The sequence below is a fragment of the Spermophilus citellus genome (genome assembly GCF_964194105.1).
Source record: "Spermophilus citellus genome assembly, chromosome: 5".
NCBI lineage: Eukaryota > Metazoa > Chordata > Mammalia > Rodentia > Sciuridae > Spermophilus > Spermophilus citellus.
The window spans coordinates 167,959,761-167,986,176 of NC_138186.1; the positions used below are offsets into that span (position 1 = coordinate 167,959,761).

At 45.3% G+C, this 26,416-nt stretch overlaps 1 protein-coding gene across 5 annotated transcripts in view; it reads right to left on the minus strand.

Annotated features, from left to right (window-relative positions):
• Positions 1-26,416, minus strand: part of PRKN (parkin RBR E3 ubiquitin protein ligase) — a 1,414,869-nt gene that overhangs the window by 387,020 nt on the left and 1,001,433 nt on the right. The gene's annotated exons all lie outside the window — the stretch shown is intronic.

The window sequence follows — 26,416 nt, forward strand, 5'->3', positions numbered from 1 at the left end:
CAAGGCCATCAAAGTCTACAATAGAGGGGCCTCAGGGGGCAGTTGACATATTTCTGGACCTTGAGAAAACATGAGCTGCACACCCCTAGCGACCTGCCAGCTCCAGGAACCCAATCAGAGCCCAGAGACCAGTTCCTGCCTTTCAACAGAGCCACACAGTCAGGTATCCTCGTCATGGTGGGAAAGCTACCCATGTGTCCCTGGCCAGTGTCTAATGGGAGAGTTGCCCAGTTATGCCCAGGATCCTGCCTTGTGCTGTAGGCTCATGGTGAGGAAGGGGCAGGGCAGAAAGAGAAGGTGGAGCCTGCCCAACCTCTGTTCTCTTCTTTATCCAGGGAGGTCCTATCAAGGCAACACCCAGCAAGTGACACAGGGACCCTCTGGGGAGATGCACACTAGAAGGATAGAGCAGTAGCGATGGCCCCCTTCTTTGGTTTTGTGGCACGTCTGTCTCTCCTTCCAAGGTGCTTTCATTTGATCAGGAAAGAAATGGTGTTTTTCAAATTCCCAGAGCTGGGTTTGAATCCTGGCAGTTTCCATTAGTTGTGTGCCCTTGGTGATGTGGCTTCCCCAAGTCTCATGTCCTCACCTGCACATTGGAAAGGAGACCTCCTGGGCTAGGGATCCAGAGAGACGTGCTTGCCAGGCCCCAACAGAGAGCCTCACACGACCGGCCCACGCCCAGCGCCGGCTACAGTGGCGTCCTGTACTGCAGGCCTGTAGCACCTCCCGCCTCCGGAGCCTACGACAGCCTTCGGCCTCCCTGCTCCCCACCTCCTGCAGCTTCTGCTGGTTTTCCAGGAGAATAAAGAAAGACCCTGATGACAATTTTGTGAGAATGCAACTGCTTGCATTCCATTTTTTTTTCTTGTTGTTGTTGTAATGTTTTGATCCTTGCCCTAGGTCGTGTGAACTTTGCCCACTGACCTCAGTTCTGCACGTGGAGTTAACCAGGAGACAGTCAGGGAGCCAAACCACAGGACGAATCCTGCAAAGAGGACTCGGAATGGTGGTCAGCTTCCCCATACCAATCCCGCAAGAACAGAAGTGCCCTGCTGCTTAATTTTACTAACATGTATTGGGTGTGGGCCGCATTCCAGGTTGTAGGCTGTGTGTGTGTACATTATCACTGAACACTCGAGCCTCCTCCTGACCCAAGATTTGATGGATCCAGGTTTCATATTTCAGAGGATTTTATTTTTTAGAATTTGCTTTTCAAAATATATGTTCAACATATAAAAATTACACACACACACACACAATGTATTCAAACAACTTTTAAATTTTAGAATATTTTAGAATAACTAAAAATTTGCAAAATTATATAGAGAATTCATATATACCCTTCCCCAATATCTTTTATGTTAGTACATTTTATATTATTTGTTAAACTAAGAAGTCAACATCGGTACAGTTCTCTTAACCAACCTTTATTTGGGTTTCACCTGTTTTTTCACTGTTGACCTTATTCTGAGATGGTGTGTGCCTTTCCCACCCTGAGTTCATGAAACTAATTCAGGAAACAAATGGATCTGGAGCAAAGGAGACTTCGACTATTAACCTTATCTTACAGGAAGGAACTGACCTAAAGCACACAGTTAAATAAAGGGCCCAAGCCACATAGTCACTGATAATTGAGCTGAAATTTAAACAAAGGGCAAGAGGACCCTGGAACCTGCAATACCACAACAAATCCTACCTACGAATTGATTTAGAGGCACAAATGGAAGCCATTCTGCAAAGGCCCAGATAATAAGTATCTCATGCTTTGTGTGGGGCAGGGTCTGTGTGGGGCAGGGTCTGTGTGGCAAGAGCTCAACCTGCTGTCACTGCAGAGGAGTGGTCACAGACAGTATGTCAAAAAGTGTGCATAGCAGTTTTCCTGTGGACCCTGCTTGTAGAAACAGAAGCTGTCTGCATCTGGCCATGGGCCAGAGTTTGCTGACCCTTGGTTTAGACTTTCAATCATCCATACTCTACTTATAAAATAATAATAATAATAATAATAATAATAATAATAATAATAATAATAATAATAATAATAAGCATGACATGAGAATCCTGACATTGATCTTTTGCTTTAGCCCAGGAGCTGCTCATGTGAGATGACCTCATTGACAGGCACTATGGGGACCTGCTCTTCCAGGAATGGGAGGTGCACAGTAATGAAGCCACTTGCCCAGATTTCATGTCAGCAAGGAGCAGAGCCTGCCTGGGAACCCACCAGCTCAGCTCCTGACAGAGGCAGGCCCTTATTAAGGGATGCTGCATCCCAAGGCCTGCTCTGTGTGCCGGGGTCTCAGCCTTGGTTGAGTCATATATAGATGCCATTGTGGATTGAACAGTATCCTCTAGGCACCTGAATGTCTAAGTCCCAGACCTCAGAAGTGACTGCAATTGAAGTTAGTGTCTTTAAAGTGGTTATTAAGTACAATGAGGTCACGTGGGCAAATCCTAATCCAATGTGACTGCTGTCCTTTAATAAGAGGAAAAGACCATGGTCCCAGAGAGAACTTGTGAGGATGCAGAGATGATGGACACCTACTAGCCAATGAGAGAGGCCTCGAGAGAGACCCAACCTGCCCACACCTTGATCTTGCACATCTGGTTGCCCAAATTGTGAGAAAATAAACTGGAGTCGTTTGAGCCACCTGGGCCGCGATGCTTTGCTGTGGCAGCACTACCAGTCAACGGACCCTCGGGCTCTCTCAAATCCATCCACCTAGAATCTCCTAAGAGGGACCTGTGAGCTTGTTCTGTTTAATGCTGCCCAGGCAGCCCCAGGTGGAGTCATTCATACTGCGTGTCACCTTAAACCAAGGATTCCCGCGGGGCTGCAATTCCCCGTGGCTGAGAGCTTCCCTCCGGCTCGGAGCACCTCTCAGTGCTCAGTGCTCTGCCCGCCCGGCCACTAGGGAACATGCCTCCTTCCCAGGCCCTGCCGCTTCCTAGTGGGGCCTCATCTGAGGAAGGCTTCTTTGACTTCCATTATGAATTAAGGGAACATGATAGAAATTTACAAGACCAGGACCTGTGAATGGTTCCAACAATGGAACTTAGCCTTTACTTGGTAATTATAGTACAAACAATTGCCAAAACATTATCTGTTCATCTTCTGCTTAGTATTATAGCACTAGAGCATTTGGGTGACACCACACCTTGGTGCATCCATCTCCTGTTTTACTCAGTATGAAATTAAAAAATAGTTTCACTTTTGTTTTATAGTCACCTTGAAATAATGAAAGTCAAAATAAAGCCAGTTGTCTGGAAAATCTGTCTGTTTCTAAATATTCAATAAACCATTTAAAGCTTTGCAGATCATTAAGTGGCTCCCTCTATAAAACCCAAGGTTCACCAATTAAATTTGTACCCCAGGTTTTACTGCCCAAACAATATTGTATTTATTTGTAACAGAAAACAAAACTGAAATATTTATTCCATAAATATAGAGGTATAGTACGTTTGGTAACAAATGTGCACACATGTACTTACACATAAGTGCATACACATACACACACTGACACACACACAAAGGAGTTGATTTAGTTGATTTTATTTGTTTTCTGATTGCCAAACAAGTTTCTCTGCCTTTGCAGTCTATTCTCCTGGTTCTAGTCTATCTTAGTGTGTTTTCCTCTTCCTTCCAATTGAGGATATTGTACCTAAAGATACAATGTTCTAAAGAGTCTGTTTGAATTCATACTATATTCCCTTTAGTAACATTGAACCCTTCAGACAGCTGCTAAAAGTCAGGTGCATTAAGCTAACAGCATAATAGGGCTGTGATCTCTGGAAATTTATCAAACAGATTAACATTATTGACTTTTGAACAGACACTGTAGAGAACTGGGAGGATTATCACAGGACTGGGTAAAAGCCACATCCCACTGCATGGCAGGAGGTGCTACAGGTGCTCAGTGCTCCTGGAAGGATGAGGGAGCTTGGTTTAGGGAGTCCCCAAGGCCACCAGCGCCACTGTCCTCCATTGCCTAGCATCTCCTCCAAAGAGAGAAAAGTGCTTTTCTACTATTTGTTTCCAAAACTGTTGTGATTTGATTATAGTGCTTGGATGGAGCCTGTGTGAGCTCATCCAGGTGACAGTGTTGGTGCTCTTGAAATTTTGAATTGAGGATTAAGATGCAGGTGGAGGGGTAGCTGCTCTCATGGCATGAGGATGGAAGCCCCCATCCCCTGACCTAGCTTCTTTTTGTCCGATGAATTAAAATTCCTCTGGGTGCAACCTGGGTGCTGCAAATGTGTGTAAGTGCATACCTGGGGGAGGGGTCTTAATCACTCAGAGAGCCTAAGACACCACACAGACACCCCCTTCCCCACTAGAACCAGCAGTTCACTACTGATGGGATGGATCATGTACCACAGTGAGTGAGGATGGAGAAGCAGATGCCTGTGACAAGGTGACACTGTAGAGCAGGATAACAGAGCCCACTGTCCCCTTCTCCTCCCGGTCTGGATGCACTGGACCAAGAGTCCCGGACATGCCCAGCAAGCTTGTGAGCAGTGAGCTCTGCCCACCAGTGGTCTCTTTGAAGGCCTGGCTCTTGGCTGTGGGAGGGGTTCTCAGGCCGAGTGGGACCTTGCAGGAGGGGGACTGTGTGTTGATCCACCTGTGTACAACGTACAGGTTGAGCACTTTACCTGGGGCACCTCATTCGGCCCTTAGCCAGCTCTCCCACCTTACAGGCCAGGACGTGCCGTCCTAGCAAAGTTAGGCCACTGGCTGCAGGGAGCAGAGCTAGCAGTAAGCACTGGGGGTGTCCATGGCCTCCCGCAAGTCAGATGGCTCTTGATTTCTGCTCTGCTCCACCTCATGCTCAAGAGGGCATGAGGATATAGGGAGCCATGGTCATTCAGGCCTGAGGGTGATTAGCTGTCCTTTGGGTCTGGGCTTTCCAAAAGAGAAGAGCAGTAGGACAGCCCTGAAGGGTATCCCTTTTGGGCCTAGTAAATGTAGGTGATTTTCAGGATGTTTTCCATATTCCTGAGCCTCAACAGGGTAAGAAGAACTGAAAAAGAACAAACTCATCTGTAAACATCAGTGCATACTTAGGGATACCAAGGGTATGCCAGGGTCGATAGTCATTGATAAATTACCAAACCCAGCTGTGGCGGGTAGGAAAGAGAAAGTGGGTCTCTGATTCCTGCTCCAGAGCTCTTTTCCTTATGCTGGGATAAACAAGATGCAAAAATAAATAAATTTTAAAAAATAAAATCATCAAGCAGAAAATTTAAAAGCCAAAGAGAAATCATTTTGGAATGCAGCAGAAATGGTTTCTTTCCATAACTTCCTATAATCAAAGAACAGGTAGGCTCCCGTCTCAGTGAATGCTGCCGGAACATCTGGTCGTATCCAATGAGCCTATTTACATGGGCTGACAGATGGTCCACAGCAAAAATGCTTTGCTGGGCTAATTACAAGTCCCAGTAAACCCAAACCCCTCCATCAGGTGCCTTCCCGGTCCCTATGCATTTAAGTGGCAATCAGTATGACGAGGACATTGGTGTGCAGGCATTTGTCAATAATTTGCCAAACAACTCTATTTGAGTGTAATCTGATGCACTTGATTTTAAAGAATACCGGGTTTTATGCAAAGCCGCCTGTTTGGTTTTATCTTGTTGCTTTTTCTCATGGAGGAGGGCCCTGATGGAAGGAAGACGAAGAGCTGCACAGGCAGAAAAGGGGTGAAAATAGGAGACCCTGAAAGTCCCAAAGAGGGGAAGGGGAGGGTAAATGCCAGGCTGAAACTGCGGGGGGACTGATGGCCTAGGACAGGCCAACACTTTAAGACACACACATTCCTGGACACTCCTGCAAGAGCTTCATTTAAAGTTAAAACAATGTGCTGATGCCTTTTTGGTACCTCACAGAATGTGTACAGAAGTGGAATCTGGGTAGAACTGGGATGTGGCCACCAAGGGCTCCGTGTGCAGCCAGGCGCCTCTCCATCCCGAGTGCCCAGGGATTCGTCCTCCAGCCCAGCACCTTCTGCCCCCTTCTCCTATCCTCTGCAGCCTTGCCCTCTGCTATGAAGTCCCCCACCACTAGGTCTTCCAGGCACTGGGGCCATCGTGAAGAGGGCTGTGCAGAGCCCAAGGCCACCTCAGGAGGCTTCTCACTGACCTTCTTTAGGAGCTCACCTAGGTAAACACAGGAGTGCCCAAGGGAGTGACCCTGCCTCTGCTCCTGGTCTAAAGGAAGCTTCTAAGGAGAATACACACCTCTGTCACCCAGCCCTGATGTATAGGCTGGGAGAAGGGGATGTGGGGCAGGGGGACATGAGGGGCTGTCCACTTTGGAGACATGTGGGGCCTGACCTATGAAGAGAATACCCTTGTCCTTCAAGATGCTGCTGTTGGGTGGGGACATCATTTGTGTGGGGCTGTTGTGACTGCAAGAATGGACTGAGCTCCTCAGTGGACACACCCAGGAACCCCTGTGCCCGTTGATCCCCCAGAGTGAATGCACAGTGCGAAGGCCTCTTGTCCCTTGTTTGGCATGCCCCTGTGAATGATGGCCACACTAAGGGGCCAAAGTCAAGACTAAAAAGGAGGCTTGTTAGAAACAGGTGTAAAAGTCCTAAATCCACCTAGGATGTGCTAAAGCTCCAATTTGACAGACAGAAGGGGAAAGGGAAGGGTGACGGGACCAAGGTCAAGAACAGCGAAGACATTGGAGATGCACTGCCTGCCTGGTCATGTCTGGCCACATTAATATGAGATGACATTTTGTAGAAAAATAACACCGGTTACCAAAAGTGCCAGGCCATCCCATAAACCAGCTCATCAGAATTTATCAGCTACGGCAGCAGCGTCAAGCATCTCTGAGGGGCTGGTAGAGCATGACCTCATAAAAGACAGGAAATGAAGCTACAGCCCAAGGTGTTGGTGGAAGGGGTAAGGTGATTTATAGACCACTAATTCATGCTGAAATCGGAGTGGGCCTACTGAGGGTCTTGTTTTTAAAACTGATTCATTCATGTATGAAATGCTTCTGAGGTTCCCCTGGCCTAGCTGACATGGCACTTTTGGGCCACCATTTGAATGTCCTAGGTGTAACTTGGGGCACGCTAGGGACTGGGATGGAACAGATTATGTAATGGGATCCATTTCATTATCATAAATAAATGTCAAATGGCTGCAATCCATTTTCTGTGATTGAACTGTCAAGGACGAAATCATGTAAGAACAATGAGTTTTTATTCCTGTGGCAAAAGAGGAAGACAAGAAAAAGTAATGAAAGTATCTACATAATTTAACGTCTGCAAAGAAAAGAAAAACCCCAGGAGCCTGTGAACAGAGGGCCTCGGTCTAAGTTGCATCACACAGTGCCAAGTGGGGTCTCTGCAGGACAATACTGCATTTGTTATTAGCTCTAAAGCACAGCTTAAGAGTGGCCCCTAGGTACCAAGGACAGAGATTCTGTCCCCTGTATCTGGAGAGGCACCTAAAATGGAACTCATTTCTCCTTTCCCCTAAGGGTGTGTGGAAAGGAAGGCCCTAGAATTGGCCTAAGTCTGTTTGAATCTCTGTTTCCCTCCTTGGAGAAGAAACTCCTGAGGGTGCTAGCCCAGTCCAGTGCAGTGGATCACCGTTGGCTGGCAGCGGGCTCCTGCCCAAGGCCTGCCATTTAACCAGCAAGAGGCAGAGGTGGCTTTAGGTGCACTCTTGAAACTCCACCTTTGTACTTGCTCTTCTTTTCCTCCCCCCTTACTGGGTCAATGTCTTTTCTTTCACGGTCACTGCAAGTGACCCTGAAGCCTGACATTTGAACTGAGACCTGCAGAATTCATTGATGGTCACCTTTGATTGTTTTTGGCAATCAAATCCACCTACATATCTCCATTTCACAAATGAGATGGGGGCTCAGAGGGCGGCTTGCTCAAAGCCTCACGCCAGGCACTCCTGGAACTGGGCCTTGAAACCCAGGGTCCAAGTTGAGCGCCCAGGCTGTGCTGTGGTCAGATGTCGGCACTTTGACAGTTTGGAAAGAAACTCTTCAAAGTGAAAAAGAAATGAAGACTACTTTCCTACTCTGCAGATGGCAACTGAGGGGGCACTGGAGGGGGACTAGGGGGCAGGAGCATCTCCTGCCTGGCTTCACCGTTCCCCTGGATGGTCACCAGGTAGTGGAAACACTCCTGGTCTCTCCCCACTCCTCAACCCCTCTTACCCAGAAGAGCCGGAAGGAGTATTTGTTGATAAATTTGGGAGCAGAGACTGGCTGTAGTCATCCCTGTCTCCTTCTCATCCTTGGCCCATTTGCCTGTCCTGAATCTGGTCTGCATCTCCATAGAATGCATGTGACAGAGATGCCCCCATCCCCACGGAGACAGAGGCTTGTAGTGGTGTTGGTCCTACCAGAACTCAAGAGGAGCTCAGTGTAGCCAACTGAGGTGGGTCTTCATTGTATTCTCCTTTTCTTTCTGCAGTCATCCCAGTCTGGATGTTAGAGCTCAGGCGACAGAAGGAGGCTGATTATTGGGCCTCTTAACTGGAAATCACAGCTGTGAGAGGCACATACCCCACCCATCAAGCCACGCTCTGCAGGTGGCTGTGGGCTGAGCTCCTCTGGCAACTCAGAAGGCTGACTGGTCAGCTCTTCCCCAGGGGACACTGGCTACGACTATTTGATTGGAAACTTCTGGAAAGCCCCCAGGGCTTCGCTCCTCAGAGATCTGAAGCTCTTTTCTTGCTGACTGGGAGCGTCAAATGACTTGCGCTCAGGCTAACCGGAGGTGGATTCTGGTCTGCACTTTCCATTTGTTCCTACCCTCTTAATCCTTTCCCCAGTAAAATTATGCAAAAGCCTGATTCTTCACATTCATATGAAAATTGACTTTATTCCCTGACACTACCATTTTGTTGATGGTCCTTTTATGCCTAGAATCAGTTGGATTTGTTTCACGTAATGAAAACAGCCATCTACATTCCAAACTCGCTCTTCATTAGCTTTGAAGATACACATAGATAAAGTGAAGAGCCCAAACTTTATGAAGCATTTTAATTTTACGTGGTCCCCAAGGCGTGCACCAGGGTAGTCACCAAGCACACGCAGGCTTGCGATCTGCACTCTCTGTGCTCAGCTACGTTGTACAAGCAGATGTGATTATCAGCACCAATTAGTCTAAACTGTATGCGGTTACACACGGAGAGCCATGGAGTATAGACATGTTGGCTCACAGAGCAGGCTGCCTTTCCAGCTTGAGAGTCAAAAGTTCATAGAACACACGGGGACCCTTGTGGTAGGGACAAGAATGTATTCTGAGGTCAGCCTTGAGTTGATGGCCTCTGTCATCAGGGTTTCTTTGGAGAAAGACACCAAATGAGGGGAAATTATTCAAGTTGGTGGCACAGAGGGTAAAACTGCGTCCTCCCCAAACTGCCCCTACAAATAGCTTATAGAACTGTCTGGGATCATATAGTTTTCTCAGATTAGCATGGTTGGCTGAGGAAAATTATTTTTCTGAGAGATAAAGTTTAAAGTGGGCCATCCAGATACATTAACTTTATAACCAATGATCTTCCAAAAACCTTTGCTCAGAGAACAGGCTAGAAAGCTGACCCCTCTTTGGGATGATGCCCCACTAAGGAGCCATTGTAATTCTATCTGAAATTCTGCATTACGTTCCGAATCCTCGCACAGCCCAAGGCGAGAGGTGTAACCAAGGGAAAGCGCCATGTGGTGTTTTAAAACGCCTCCTGCGCGGTATGCCATCCTGAAGGGCAGTACCGACCCTCCTCCAATTCCATCACCGCCGATTCTGCACAAGGCAGGCTTTGGATCCACCAATCAGCACAGCTCACTACCAAACATTTCCCAATAATGCCCAGGCTGCTGTAGTATAAAGATTTTATGTACTTTCTGGAGCGGGTAGAACTAATCGCCTAAGCAAAAAGTTTATAAACTTCTGGCTGACATAAAATAATAAGGACCCCCCCCCCCCCGCCCTGCCAACTACTCTGGGCTATGTTATCTCATGTAGTGGAACTGAAAGTGAAGGGTCTGCCCATTGAAAGTGAAACAATAAGAAGAATCTTTGCAAGCTGTTTTGAAAATCCACCAGAAAGTAGTCTTGCTGTCTGTCCTGTTTGTTTCAGTATTTTCATCTATGGAGAATGAGTTTTGTCCATAAATGTACAGCCATCAAATTAAAACATGAGTTTTCACGATCAAGGATACATTCCACTTGGATTAGTACAAATATAAATTAGATATAGATATTTGGATGTTTTTCTGATTATGTTTCTTGGGTGTGGGTCAAGAAAATGATTGGGGTGCTTAATAAAAATCTGATCTCTTTCTGGAATTATTGTGATGTTTAAGGAGTAAAAAGAGGTTTCTGGTATAGAGAAAACAATTATCATCTTTCAGGAAAGAAAAAGGGAGAGCAAAGGAGACTTTTGAAAGTTTCCAGACACTAGTGTTTTAGGAAAGACAAATCCTAAGGGTCAGTATCAAAGGCAGCTCTGAGAGGGCTGAGGCAGGCTGGCAGGTAGGGGAGGACTCCAGGACAGAAGTCAGGGCAGAGGTTCTGAGGCAGAGGCAGAACCCAGGCCCAGGGCTGCCTGCTGCAGGGTGAATTTGGTAGGTTAATCAGAAAACTGGCAGATGTTTCATTCATTTTGAAACATGTAAATATAAATCATGTTGCAATATTTTGATGGTGAATCAAAGCCTTTTCTATTTTTTAAAGTCTGAGTCCACTTCCTGAAGTGTCATCCTTCTTCCATAATTAGTTTTTCTACAGTTTCCAGTTTGGATCTCTTTAAAGTAGAACAAGGACATGAAGACAGTAGTGAAGCAATCAGAAGGCAGAATTGATTTTTCAGAGTTTTTAGAACTTAGAATTGTTTAGAATTTTGTCTTCCACTTTTAAAACCATTCCACATATAAATAATTCAAAACAGCTTCTAACAAACATGCCTTATTAAGTCTTTGTAAATCACTCAACTCGGCTTTTTGTAGAAACAATTTTCTTTGCATTAATGGTTCATTGGCTTACGTGATTTTTAATTAAATTAAGAAATTGAATATTAAGCACAACTAGCAAAAAACAGGCCTAGAAACCAACACAACTGACCTGTGAAAACATCATTTAAGTTGGAGGGCATAGAAACATTGAAAGTCCTTGTCTCCCCTGTGGCATGTGCCCGGGGTCATTAGGGATGCATTCCACAGTGTGTGAGGTGCTGGTTGACTCTGAGAGCCTCTTTTGCACTCAACTACTCGGAGAACCTTCTTCATTCTATTAAACTTAGATAACCCAAACTCAATAGTGTTCACTTTTGGAAAAAGAGATACTATAAGTGGACATCTCAGAAAGTTAAGTTTGTGTTAGATACAGGGCAGTGGGCAGATATTAAAAAGTATGTCTGTGACCTACTTTATTTTGGCACTCTGCAGATGTCATAAAATCATGGCTTGATAGCTCAGATGAGTCAGTCTTTGAATTTGGATAACGAAGTCAGATGGAGAAGGACATTGATCTCATCTCAAAAATTACCTGACTCTTGAGTTTATGATCCCTTACTTTCATTTAATTAATCTCTTTCCTGATCCAATTTTTTTTTACTCGGCTAAACCAAAAACCCAGAAACCAAAAGTAAATTTAAACATTGCCCCTAATAATAATCACCTTCATAATGGTATCTATAAAATTATCTGTAATGCCTAGTGTACTTTCTTCAAATTTGTTAAATTGGCACTAACTGAATGTCTACTAGGTGCCAGTTTGGTTGACATGTGACTATTTTTTTTTTCTTTAGCCTGCCTAATCTCTTGGGGACCACGGTTCACCCTGCTGGAGGAACTGGTAGGAAGCCACTGACAAGCTGTGGCTACTTCTCGTGTCAACTGATAAGTCCTGTAGGAAAGAGACAGTCTTTCCTCCAACATGGCTTATCTAAAATCACAAAGGGAAAGAACTAGAGCTTCTTAGATGGGTTCTGGTTCCTTCCTGTGAATAATGAGAGGTGTGTGGGCATCAGGAATCTTCTAGGTTGGGGAAGGCCAGTTTTCTTACCTCAGCTTATCTGTTAGTTGGGTACAGAGATTAACTCAGGGTAAGGTTCAGACACTTGGCCATAGATTGACAGTCCATAAAGAAACACACTTCATTTTTAGAATGTATTTCTCTTTTTGTTAAATGTTGTATATAACAGAGTTACATAGTAGACAAGGGCATTTTTTGAAAATTTTATAATAGAAAAATATATATGGACTCCAATTAACTTATAAGGAAAAGGTGGTAGATGTGTGGCTTTGCCCTGTCTTTACTTCCTTCCATTCAGGGCAGGGAGGGGGCAGGATTGCCCCAAGTCTAAAGTGGGCCATTGACCACAGAGAAGCCAATCAGACCTCTAAGCCTCTTAGTGACACCTGTTGTTTCACATGTGTGATTTGGGCTAAGCCGTGGAATATACATGGGGGCCAACCTTGGTCATCTTTGTTACCAGCAGAGCCTATTTGAGAGCAATAAAGACAGGGTCAAGGAAGCTAAGTGAAGGGAATGTCTTCAAGAGGACCTCACTCAAGAACCTGGACCCAGGCAGGCCACAGCAGGGCTGCCCTCACCCACGCAGATGCACGAACAACTCTGTCTTTTGTTTGAATTAACCTTGGTTGGATTCTGTTACCGACCACCGAAAGACTCGGGCTAGTACAGTCAGACCAGGAGCAGAAGGACGGGAAGACCTGGAATCCATCCTAGCAAACCTCTAAATCTGTAATCATCCCATGAAGAAAGTAAAGGAGGTGGGGTTTTATGTTTGCTCTTGCACTGATGAGAAGAGAAACCCTGAGAGGTGAACGAAGCCAACGTGTCGACTACTGGGCGAGTGCTATTAGGCAGAGCCGGGGCTGCCACCCAAGCATTCCGATTCCGGGTTTCCACTCCAATTGTGCAAACTACCCGACTGATGACCTTTTTATAACTCAGGGGAAAATCTCAGGACTGGTTTCATCAATAAATAGGCCCTCCTCCCCCTCAGGAAAGAATGAAGGGAACATCTGAATGCCGATGCTCAAGTTCACTACAGGCACCATCCGACTGGTCAGCCTGAGCTTAAAATGTTCCTGGACAAAGGCGTGTCCAGGCAGGCTCAGTGAGGTCAGTTTAAAGTATTGGTCTCCTTCAATCATTAGGATAAATGATAATATGACCAAATTTCTGAATTCCTGAAAAATTATACCAACCTTCTCAGAGCATCGACTTAAAAGTGAAAATTTTCATTAAGGTCTTATTTAGTGCATTATCCTATAAAGTGGTTTGATTTGTTTCTTTTCATTCCCATTCAACTATTTTAGTTTTTACTCAATTTATCACATGGCAGAGGCTGATGTCCTTAGTCATGGGTGCATATGGAATTGCTGCCTAATTAAAACTTCCCTAGAGTTATCAATGCAATCACAATGAGGAGTCTATCACTTTGTATTATGTGGGCATAGAATTTAAGGTCAAAAGAATGACATGGCACCCCATATCATTTTATGTGTGAAGTTTCATATATAAAATCATGCCAATGTGTCCATTAAGAACAGACTTGAGAAGGGAAATAGCTACAGAAGGATAGCATCCAAGTGTGTGGTGCTGGGGCAGATAAGTACAGGAGAATAGTGGTCATGGCTCCTATGAGGTAGCCTCCTGAACCACTGGTCCATTTGCAGATAGCTCTTATTGGTGAGGCACAGTCAGAATTAGGATGGGATACCATATTCTCAACATGAGTGGGATCTGGAGTCTGGAGTCTGTAGACTTCCTCAGTTCTCGTACCCTACAACTTATATGGATAGTTCCACTGGTGCTCTGGAATCCTGGACACTTTTCTGAAAGTTTTATCAAAAATATTCCTCTATAGGAAAGTATGTACATTCATCAGGTATTTATTTATGATTAAATAGATAATCTGAATTGTGATGAGACCAGAGGCATCAAATGGAAATAGGAGACACTGAACACTGTTGTGTTTCTTGCTGAATGTGAGAAGGAAATTGTGCTAACCACTTAATGTGGTGGAGTGGAAACTAGGGTAATGGTTAGGTTGTGAACTGGTGTCCTAGAATTGTCCCCAGCTAGTTATGTGACCCTGGGTGGTTCACTTCACCTGGAACACACCTCCTTATGTATAAGGATCTGCATTTGGAGCCTTGTAGCCATTGTTTCCAACTGTGTATGCTAGACATTACGTGGAACACACAAAACAAAACAAGAGAGTGTCTGTAAGGGCAGACCACAGGGCAGAGTAGAAATCAGTTAGAATATCTCATTAACAGGCAGGGGACTCTGCTCCTCCTCTTTCAATGGTGGTGCCACCAATCAGGCCCAGGTCTCTCGTCAGCCATTTGTTGTAGTGCCTGTGAATCAATGAATGCTTAAAGACAAAACCAAGTGAGCAGAGATGACAAGAAATCCTGATGCCAGCACAGACCGTCTGTGTTTAAAAGTGCAACAGGGGATGAGCCCATATTCAGAGAATGTGCTCTTCATCAGCATTTTTTCAGTCAATATAAATAGGAAGAGTTTCAGATTTGGGGTGTGCTGATACAAGCATTCTCAAAATATCATTTAGAAGAACATATTAGCCATCTAAATGAGGGAGTTTGCTAATGTTCTAAATCTTCCTATCCTGGGATATAATTCCGTTTTATTTATTTTCTTCAGTGTTAAGCACATCATGTCACAGAAACGCTTTTAGCATTAGGAAAAAAAATATGTTTTAATTTTAATCCTTTTGGATCATTTCTCTTCTTTAAGAAGTAAGAGTTAGCATGCAAAGAACATAATTAACTGAGCAATAAAAATCTTGATATTTTCACACGTCTAAGAAATTTAATATGTAATGTGATTTGCTGGAATAAAATCGATTCAATAAGCATTCCTTTTTTCATCTTTCTGTTTACTTTGGGGTTTTATCACCCATATGATGCTCAGGGTGGGTAGAAACGCAGGCTTGTGAAGACTCCTGGTGCTCCACCACCCAGTTGATCCAGGGGAAGAAAGCCAAGTTTTTTTTTTTTCAGGTACAAAGGCCGACATCTTTAGGAAGCCCACCCAGTTCTGTTTCAAAGTCAGGGGCAAAAAGCAATTGTGGTTTTAGCTTATTATTATATTTTAGCTCATGCAGATCTCCCATGGGACAAAATGTATTTTCATGTAGTGAGGATGCAGTAAAAGCCTCAGCCTAGAGCTCACTAGGTTGTAGACAAAGCTTTGCCCCATCAGGCAGGGCTGGCTGGAGATGGATCACTCCTGCCCACCGCTGCACTGTATAGTGGATAGATAGTTCGGTATCAGGAGTTGTGAGCACGAGTGCAGAGAACCATGCTGGAGCTCATGTTTACAAGGCCTGTGTACCTTCCTGCAGGTGTGCAGAGGACCCACTCCGTGGGTCTTCATTGCAGCATGGGTCACCATATAATTAGTGTTGTTCTGTGTTTATTGGTAAGTAGTCATAGAAAATCTCTCCCACCCCCCCCGTCACCTGCCTTAACTGTGATGCACTGTTCATTTTCCGCACTGGGGATAACTTCCGTTTGCCTTTTTAATTCACTGCATGAAGACTACTATTTGCAATTCAAGCTTAGGTTCAGATCCAGTAGATCAAAAGCATAATTCTTTGTAGAAAATTTAAGCATTCAAGCTCAATCTAGAACACATTTCAGAGTATGCCAGAATATCCTAGAGCCAAAAGCACAGCCAGAGAACAAACTATGAACTTGGAAAATCGTCCAGAGTGGGCCCAGCTATCAAATGCACTGCCTCACAGGAATAAAACAATCAATTCAGAAATTAAATTTTCTGCTTTCCTCCTTCTTCCAGACCTTAGCCACATATATGACTTCCTTCAGGGATTCTTAAGATTGAATTAGCCATCTGTGAGTGTGCAAGTAGCTAAATGCTCCACCTACAATTATTGAATTATCAAACAGTGTCACTAAAAAGCATCACTAGGTTTGTCAAATGGGCTGAAATAAGTTCTAAGCTGAGAACATGTTCAAGAACTAAATTTTTTCAAAATTGGAGGAAAATAAAAGAAACCCAGCTGACTCACATCAGTGAATCTCTCTCCTGTGGTCTCCTTATGATGATGGCATCCCCAGCAGACTAGGCTTGGGGCTGGTGCCCTTGGGCTCCCTGCAGACCCACGACCCTCACCTCATGGTTGTCATGATGCAGTAGTTATGTAGCATGTGGACACAGTGCAGATATTTTCCCTGCCTAGAGAAAACACCCAAATGGTGTGGATTTCTTTTGTTTGCAACATGAATGTATAAAAAAAATAAAAGAGGAAAATGTTTGACTTTACCTAATGGCTGTGGGCTCTTGAGACACATTTATGTAAGCTGCATATGTAAATGGGCTCAGAATGGTTTAGAAATGTAGTGCACAGATCTATATCATACTAGAAGAAAATGAGGAATTTTTGTATTTTCTCTTACCTTCTGAATTTAATTTTAAGGCTTTTTCCCAGAGAGAATGCAAACAGAGATACAAAAATTGTGGTATATATGTGTATTAAGAATTGTAATGCAAAAAAAAAAAGAATAGCATTACCTTAGATTAGGTAGAGGGAAGTGAAAGGAGGGGAAGGCAGGGGTGCCAGGATAGGAAAAGTAGTAGAACGGAACAGACATTATTACTGTAGGTATGTATGTGACTGTATGACCCATGTGATTCTACAACATGCACACTCAGAAAAATGAGAAATCATATCCCATCTATGTACGATATATCAAAGTATATAAGTGCATTCTACTGTCATGTATAACTAATTAAAACAAAAAAAAATTTAAAAAAGAAAATGAATGAAATGACCAAATTACTAGATCCAAAATGTGGACAACTGAGTTCTCCAAAGGCATTTGCCATGGTATCACTTGTTCTAAGGTTCTTCTCACCATGTCACATTGACCCTTCTCCACTGAGGTGCAGGGACAACGTCCCCTCCTTGGACCTAGGCAGAACGTCGTGACTGCTTCACTCAACAGGATGTGGAGGAAGTGACATAGTGGCTTTTAAGACAAAGTTCATAAACATGAACTGCCACTCTCTTCCCTTGGGGGTCTCCATGTTGGAACTCAGTCACCACACTGGGAGGAAGCCCACGCCACACGGAGGTGAGGTGTTCCAGCAGCCAGCCAGCGTGCACTAGGAAGAAGCCTCTAGATCCTACCAGTCCCCAGAGGCCAAGTGGTCCCAACCTATAGTCTTTCTGAATATTATGGAACAGGGACAGCTACCCATTGACCCTGCCTGGCTTCCTGCCTTTACAGTCCAGATGCATAATGACTTATTTATGTCCTAGGGAGTGGTATGGTTCACTATTCTTTAAGATTTGCTCAGAGAGAGAGAAGAAGAGGGAAGAAGAGAATGTTAAATGACTCAGTTTCTAGACCTCAAGATGGAGGCTGTGTTAGGGCATGGATTGTCCTGTAGCCATCCTTAGTTTAAGGATGTTTGTGTACTTAGGGCTGGAATGGACAGCACAGTGTTTCTATGTGTTTATACAGTCTCTCTTTGCCCATTTCCCAGCACTTTAACCAACATATGTACAAAGAGACTCATGTCACCAGACAACTGTGACATCTGGGGGGGGGGCGATGAAAAGAGAGGCAGAGACATTGCCTCACTTTCCTTGGCCTCACTTTGAATCTAGTTTAATATGGCCTTTTGGCATATCTCATCATATCTCGTGGACCTAGGAGCTTGTGAAATCCTTGCCTTTGGTCGCTGTGCGTTTGCTGGCCCCCAGCACGGTACCCAGAGTGCAGAGTGTTTCCTAAATGCACAGGGAACTGAGCATGAACCTCCCACCTTCCTGGCCTCTTCAGTTCTCTGTCATCCTCAGACAATCTCTTTCCACTGACGGCTATTTGCTCGTTCCAATGATGGGCTCTATTTTGTGTTTGTTTAACATTCTGAATTTATTACATGATATTCTGATTATATTCAATCACCTTCATGTCCCTCATAATCTACACTTTTGTTAAATTTTCACACGGATCTATTTATTTCTTAAATAGATTCCATTTAAGAAAGCAATGGATTAAGACTTCATTATCACAGGGAAATCTAATGCTTATCTATACGAAGAAAGATTTAGGTTTAGTTAAGATATATACATCTAAGATTTATCACATAAATAGATACTTAATGTCTGTGTTTGGAATGTACTAATTAGGTTCCAATTAGTGGGGTCAAAACAAGTAAATCAAAGGCACTTTCACCCCCTTGATGTCTCCTTCTCTCTCCCAACTAATTACCTGGATTCTTCATGGTCCCAGCAAGTAGGAACATCTTTGATGGGGGCTGGGACCCATGGTGCTCAGCCTCCTGGTGACTGCCAGTCTGTGGACCCTTCCTGAGTCAGTCTCTGAGGGTGAGGCTCAGGAGTCCATATTTGACAAAGAAGGCCAAGGAATTCTTATGCAGAATTTAATATGAGAAATGCTATTTTTCAGCTACTGAGGTGGAAACTGTCTCTCAGCTGTGTCTGCAAGCGCCTCTTTCTTTCCAGTGGTTGGGAGGAGTGGAGGAGTGCCTGACCAGCATCCCGTCCTGGGCACAGAATGGAAGGTCTCACCAGAGAATGGCCCTAACATGGGCAAGCTTTTCAGTTACTCAGGAAACTCCCGGCTTTCCTAGATTGGCATGCCTTTTAAAATTCTTTTCTAAATTAAACTTGGCAAAAAAGCTTTCTTGTCAAAGAAGATTTTGGATATCTCTGTTTACTGTTTCTTGTGCAAATCATACACATTTACCAAGAGCTCTGAGTGGAGACCCAGGGTGGAGAGCAGAATCAACACACAGGTGCTAAATGAACCTGTGCAGCCAAAAGACACCCATCACCTTGCACTCATGCCCCAGGATGCCTCTTAAGTACAGAATTCATGACGCTTTGCATCTTTTTCCAGCCAATTTACAAATCACGTTCATCCCTCATTTATTACCTTACCCAGAGTCAAGTTGTTCTTCTGGCACAATCAATCTGGCTGACGGGTGAGGCTTCACAGCAGCGGTTTAATTTATGCAGACAAGGACCCAAGGCGTCTCAGTCACTCATGGCGTGAAAGGGGGACAGCGTAAGATTCATCAGGAAACGCTGTTTTTGTTATACATATACGTCTAATGACAGGGTTATTTGTATGAAAGAAAGTCAGGATCGTGACAGACAGGACTAATACATCAATGTCAGAGGAAAACACAAGTCAAGAATGGCCACAAAACTCAGAGTCCCAAGATACTTGTCATTTAATGCCCCATGGGTAAAGGTGGCAGAGTATAATCACCGAATTATCAATCATCAATGATGGCCCACCAATTAGAATATACTGTTGTAATTTATATGACGAAATCTTTACCTGGTGTCCAGATAGAGGGGTTTATGATACTTGTAGTATTTTTCCAGTTTGTCTTTAGGCATGGTGTAGGTTGCTGAGATGTAGGCATAAGCAGTGACAACGGATTACGGACATTAATAACAAGCTCTTTATTAGTGGAATTTTAAAACAACAGATGAACAGTAATATAGAGTAAGAAAAACCTTATTTATGGAGATGTTTAGAAAAAATACAAGGTTCTCATAGAGAATATTTTGTAATATTCTCTTCTGTGACTTTGTGGATTACTTATTATACGGTATTAACAAAACAGCTACTGAAAGTTAAGGGGAGGTGGCAAACTTGAAAGTCCTTGAAGTGACACTTCCAAAGAGGCCCAGGTGATTTAAAGTAATAAAACATGGATTTACTTTCCATATCAATTTGACATAGTTTTACAAACTGCCTGCAGATGCCCCGATGACATTAAACTCAATCTGTAGGGGAGTAAGCACTGTCCTTCACTGCAGCTACACGCCTCGCCTCATCAGAATCAGTGTGGGCTGATGAGGACCAACAATCCCTCCAATACTTTAGAAGCATTTGCTCTGCAAGTTGTATGCATCAGCTGCATGAGGCAGCACAGGCCAGGCCCTGTGCTGGAGATTCCCTGAGTGCTCCTACCATGAAAACTGCCGCCTCCAGCACCCCTCCCCACCCACACATCAAAATGCTTCCAGTAAATATCACCCAGGTTCCTGTCCTGAATATCATGCCGTTCCTCTAGAAGCTTCCCTTTGCCGACTGCAACATTCTCTTTAGATCGAGAGGAATACCTAGCTCACACTTCCCCCGTCAGCCTCCAACACAGACCAGAGAGGCACATTGCTGAGTGCACCGTACAGACCCTGGCTAGTGATTTCAGCCTGACCCATCTGTTGTTTATTGTGTGTCTTTAAAATTTGTTTGTTTGTAGGAGTGTGTGTTCATGGGAAAGATGCAGAGGCCTGGAGTTGAACTTATGCAACTGAAGCCTCCCGAAAGCCTCCAAAAGCTGGCCAGTGCTTTCAGAGAGGGATCTCACGGCCGCAATCTGGGTTCTTCTGTCACTGACTGGCATGTGACAGAACCCCAATAATGTGGGCCAATCGTCTCAAATGTTATTGAGGGAAATAAATAAGAGACATTATTAGAAATGAGAAGATCAAAATCGAGTCACCAAAAATTCAGCAATATTTTATACCCAAAGAAACATTTTTGCTAAAATTAATTACATTATTTTCCCTTTGCATATGAGCAGATCTTACCTGCAAATATATAGATTAACCAGTTGATATCCTGGCTATTCTGAAAAACATGTCAATTCATGAATCCCTGGAGCCCTGAAGATAGCACAGCCCCCAGGGTAGGAGGGGGAGGCCTTTCTGGAGAAGGAGGTGAAGACTTGGGAAGGGTCCCAGCAGAAACCTTCCTTCACAAGCAAAGAGTCCCTGGGAGGGAGAGGGACAGAAAACCAGGAGAGGCCAGGGCTGGGACCCAGGGCTTTTCCTGGGTTTCCTTCCTGGCCTGACCCACTGGAGAGCAGCAGTTAGAAAACCTCTACCTGCTCAGGTTCAGGAAATGCAGGAGCAGAAAACAGCAGCTCATGAAAGCAAAGATTTGCACAGATACTTCAGCCATGCGTTTTGATTTATGTGTGGCGCAAATAAGAGCAACTGAGCACCTGCTTGTTCACCTCCAGAATGAGCGGGTTTTGTTACAGCTTTCCAGAGGAGCAGAGGCGCAGCGCCGACTGGGCAGCTCAGACAGCTCCGGAGCCTGCTTTTCACCTCGGATGTTTTAGACTTCTGCATATTCACTGTGGGCACATGGCATTTTGAAAGATGACCCGCTCTTCCAAACATTCTGTCAATGACCACAAACTCCAGGATGGGCGCGAGGAACAGGAAGTCAGCACCTGCGGCCCTGCCTCCGAAATCTCTGCCTCTAGTCTGGATCTTCCATCTGATTCCAGAACCCGGTGAGGGTCACAGAGGCTTCCCTGAACGTGAAAAGCAGCTCACAGCCTCTGCCCATAGATTCTCAGCCCCAGGGCCCTAATTCAACTCCTGCAAAATACCCACCAGCAGCTAACCCAACAGAACCTATCTGTTCTCTTGTTCCTTGCGTGTCTCCCCTCTCGCCCCTCAGACTCCCCGGGCATGTGCTGCGATGGTCTGAGGCACTCATACAGTATGGCATTAGGATCAAATAAGAGACACAAATATCAGTGGATGTTGGTGGAAAGCAGGGCCTTATGAGTTTTGTGTTCCTGACCCCAGAATGGTACTTGGCACCAGTAAACTCTCAAAAAAATATTTGGTCACAGCCTCTCCGACCTAGAATCCAAGGGCACACTTGACATTTCCCCTCAGTCATCTCTCAGACAACTACAAACTCAGTCCAAAATTGCGTTCGTGATGGTTCTCTGCTAGTTTCCTTGTGCTCAATCATGATTCAGGGGCCCTGGTGTCCATCCAGTCACCCAGTCCAGACACCTGAGAATCCCCTTAATTCTTCTCTCTCTTATAGCCCTGACTCCTCAGACGGAACCAGCCCCTCAGTTTGCTCACAGACATGTCTGGGACAGACTTCTCTGGTAGCTCCTCCCATTACACTCTCCTCTGCAGACTGGACATGCTCCGTGTTTTAAAAGCAAATGTGCCAGGCACAGTGGTGCACGCTTGTAATCCCTGTGGCTGGGGAGGCTGAGGCAGGAGGATCAAAAGTTCAAAGCCAGCCTCAGCAACCTAGGGAGGTCATGAGCAACTCAGCAAGACCCTGTCTTTAAATAAAATTCAAAGAAGGGCTGGGGGTATAGCTTAGTGTTTAAGTGCCCCTGAGTCCAATTCCCAGCACCAAAAAAAAAAAAAAGCAAAACAGCAAATGTGAAAATGTGATTGGGAAGCCTTTCTGTTCAGCTTCCAGGTGGCCTGCTGCTGCTCCTCACCCGCTGCCCGTCTCTGGAGATGCACACCAGGCCCTACGGGAGTGAACTGCCGATCACCTGCCCCTTGGCCACCATCTGGCCATCCCCCGATACTCTGATGCTTTAGATTTTTATTACTAACTTTTTAAGTCCCTCTAAGCACCTGTTTTATTTTGCTGAGGAGACAGCTCTGCTCTGAAACATTCCACATTAACAACCCCCCACCCCAATTCTTGCCGAACCCTGGCTTTGAGGACTGGATAGGTACGCCCCCTTCCTCTTTGCTGCCTACCGAACTTGCCCTTAGGCACAGATGGGCTTCCCATCTAGCACAACTTGAGGTGTGAATTCAACAAGGGTACACTCCCAGTTTATAAGGCTGTCACACAAATCTGGGGCATAGCACAGAGGGCTTCCTTTCCTTTTGCCCTGAGGGACGACCTTCATCAGCACAAGGAAAGGAAGTTGACTGTGGCATGTGTGTACTGAACCCTGGTGTTGTTTTTTTTCTTCAGAAATGCAGTCCTGATATCTCCTGAACAAAGAGAGTGACTTCCTTATTCACCAGCCCTGCTCCATTCACTGGAAACATTGGCCAGTGTGACACAGATCTTGTCACCTGTCAATACAGAGACATGAGTTCCCTTTCCTCTAGTCTTCTCCTCCCAGGCCCAGCAGCAGAGCTGTCAGCTGCTAGGGTGTGTTTTAACCACCACCATCGCTGGGCAGCGCCATACGGGATTCCTAGGCGCCTCTGACGCTTTAGATTTTTACTACTATCACAGGATTTAGGTAAAGACCACACTTCTTAATTACAGTGGGTACAGGTTTTACAAATCAGAGCCATTGATACAGAAAATGATCACCTTTGAAACCATAGGTCTCTCAGTAGTTCCAAGCTTTACCAATATCTAATCTTTAAGGACAGGAGTTGGAAAAAGCCCACGGGGAAGCCATGTGATATTCCAACACAGCAGGGAAACACTTATTCCACCGAACAAGAGACGTGAATGTCAAGAGCAGGGGTTGTTCTTAAGGGGGTCTTTTCTTTAATCCAGTTAGTTAGAATTTCTATATGTGACAATTCATTCCTTTAGTCATGAATTCCCTCCATCTAGAAACCACTTTCAGAGGACATGGAAGAGACTCAAACACATTCAGTGGTGAGCGGTTAGACTCCCAGGGAGTGCCCACCCACCAGCTGCCCGCAGCACATGCCCCACATGTTGGTTGATTTCAACCTTCATGTGTAAGGATTCTTGTGTCTCCTACACTGAAATGTGCTCAAGATGAAGGGTCTAAAGCCCCCTCAAAGAGGTAGTCATCAGACTCTCATAATGGGATGGAATTACACATAATTAATTTTGAACTTTTGCAATCCAGCATAGGCTGTATATGACCAGATAGATTTGCATCCCCATCCTCTAGAATACTAAGTGCCTGACTGAGGCCCACTGTGAGAACAGCTCTCTAAGTGGACAGGATCAACAGACATAAAAGATTGGCACTCAGTGGACCTGAGGCCCTCAGTGTACATCTGTAAGACGGTTCAGGTCTGATAAGCAGAACCAGAGACGATCCATGATGCAGATTGCAAGGGGTGGTAGGTGGGGACAGTCTTCTTGTCTAAGTTGTCAGGAGGTAGAAGTGTGTTGACCTCTAGGAGGGCACGGGACAGCCTTAGGTGTGGAGTAGACAGACAGCACTGGGCCCAGAGCTCTGCAGCCAGGAGTCAGGATGAGTTTTTCAGGACTCTTTGGGAAGGCTGGGGGAAGAGGCCATGCGGCTGAAGGCTGCAGGAGGCCAGACACAGACGGGCGAAGGAGCACACAGGTATGATCTAAAGGACAGCCTCGGAGTCACAGGGCCTGAGGCTGAATCCTAACCCCACTGTTATGGGCTGGGAGATCTGGAGGAATGATGAGCAATATTTCTAAGCCTGTGTCCTTGTTTAGAGAGAGGGCAACCCAAAGACTACCAACTACCCAAAGGTGTTCCATTCCAAGTGTGGACAGTGAGATATTTGATGTGAGATCACCATGAGCTATTATCTACATCCATTTGGTTAGTGAGCTCATACAGCAAGAGTTCAATAGACAGGGTTATCAGTTGTTTTTTTAAAAAAACCTTCTTAGAGTTCTTTTAACTATGACATGAGACAGTGTATGTAAATAGCAGCATCTGTGACACAGTGAGGTCTTAACAAGCCTTGGGGCTGCAGCTGCTGCAGCTGTTACCAGCATCACAGATGTTGAGATGTGACTAGGGGGACCCTGGATGGTACTGTGGTGCTGCTGCACCCATCCTAGCCCTGATGCTAGCATATACTGTATGAATCCCTCCCTCAATATCTCACCCACTAATCAATAGAAATATAGGAATATTACTCACTGTAGCCTCATCAAACCTTGCTTTGCTCTGCTAGAATGGAATGGTTTGGTCTTGAATCAAGGGGCTACCATTTTAAACAGGAAATCATGGCAATATAGGTGGCTTGGAAGCCTAATAAGGCTGCGGTGCTCAGACCAGCTGGGCAACAGGCCAGAGTCAGGAACACAGAGAGGCTCAGTTAGGAGTGGGAGGGCTGGGGCTGATTAGAGTGGTCATGAAGCTCCAGTGGATGGGGTAGTTCTAAAAACACTTCAAAGGAAAAACAAGATACTGATCAAAAACTGAAAGGTGATTTCTGTGAAGATCAAAGACGAGTAGCTGAAGATTTTTAAGGAAAAAATAGATGAGCACCAGCCATCTCTTTTGAAAGAGTTTCACTGTGAAAAGAAGAAAACAGACATTAAAGGTGGCCGCAGGGCCGCACTTCCTCTTGCTGTGTCTGGAGTCCTGGCCACCCTCACCTCTGCTGACCGGTCCTCTCCTGCAGGCTGGGTGGCCAGTGCCCTGGGACCAGGCCTCAGGCCTCGTCTCTGCTCTGGCCAGCCGTCTGCTCCGTGTGTCCTCCTGCCTGCGAACTCCACCTGGTCGCTGACGAGGCCTTGTCCTGACTTGGTTCTCAGATGTCCTGGGAGCAGCCATCTGCTTTCCCCATCCTGCTTAAATGCTAAACCTTATACTGTTGAGTTTGACCCCCAACCTGCTCCTCCAGGGCCTCCCTCTCTCCCTGTAAGGACGCCTGATCTTCTAGAGACTCACCTCCAGTCCCCTGGTGCCATGGCGGACTCTGCTCTTTATCCTACTCCAGGCCTAAGCCAGACTCCCCACATGTGTTCAGAACGGCCACTGCCACCTTGGTGGAGGCCACTGTCCCCTTGACCTGGATCTCTGTGACAGACTTCCATGTAGTCGCCTTCATCCACCCACCGACTATTCTCCACACAGAGCCCCTCCTCATCCCACTGAAAGGAACTGCCGAGACCCTTGCCCAGCTCCCCCGGCTCTTGACCCAGGGCCCTGCTACTTCTGGAACCCATTCCCAGCCACTCTCCTCCCTCCCTCTGCACTGCCAGGTTCAAGTCCCCGGGGTTTGCTCAGACCACAGGGAGAGCTTCTTGTTCATTCTGCCCAGAACTTCCCTCCTCAGGCCTGTCCATGGCTGTCCATCCGGCTCATTTGACTGGACACGCCTATAACATCTACCCTGAAGAGCTTGCCTCACCACAAGGACACCCTCCCCACCACCGCACACCCTCAGGCCTACTTTCCTTTTTCCATAGTGTGTATTCCATTTCCTGTGTGTTTACTTCTGTGTTAATCTATTGTTCATTTTCATTCCCAAAGTGCAAGTTCTCTGAGGGCAGAGGTATTGTATTTGTTATAGCTATACTTCAACCTCCCGAACAGACTTGATAGAGAGGTCCTGAATAAATGTGGTGCATTGTTTGGTTAAAATATGATTATTAAAATATGATTATTATATTCTGCATGAAAGTATAATGAAAGAACTGCATCAAGAAAATGAAAATGTTGTTATTGGCCAAACTGAAAAATCCTTTGGTAAGCCAAAGAGATGGGATTAGAAAGCTCAAAACAAAATGCAAATAGCAGTGGTTCTGAGGAGGAATGTGCTGCTTTGCAGTGAAGTTTCTCTGACAGCATTGTATTTGCTGGTGATATCCCAGATTTGGGGCAGGGGGCACCATTTTGACAGTTAACTGGCT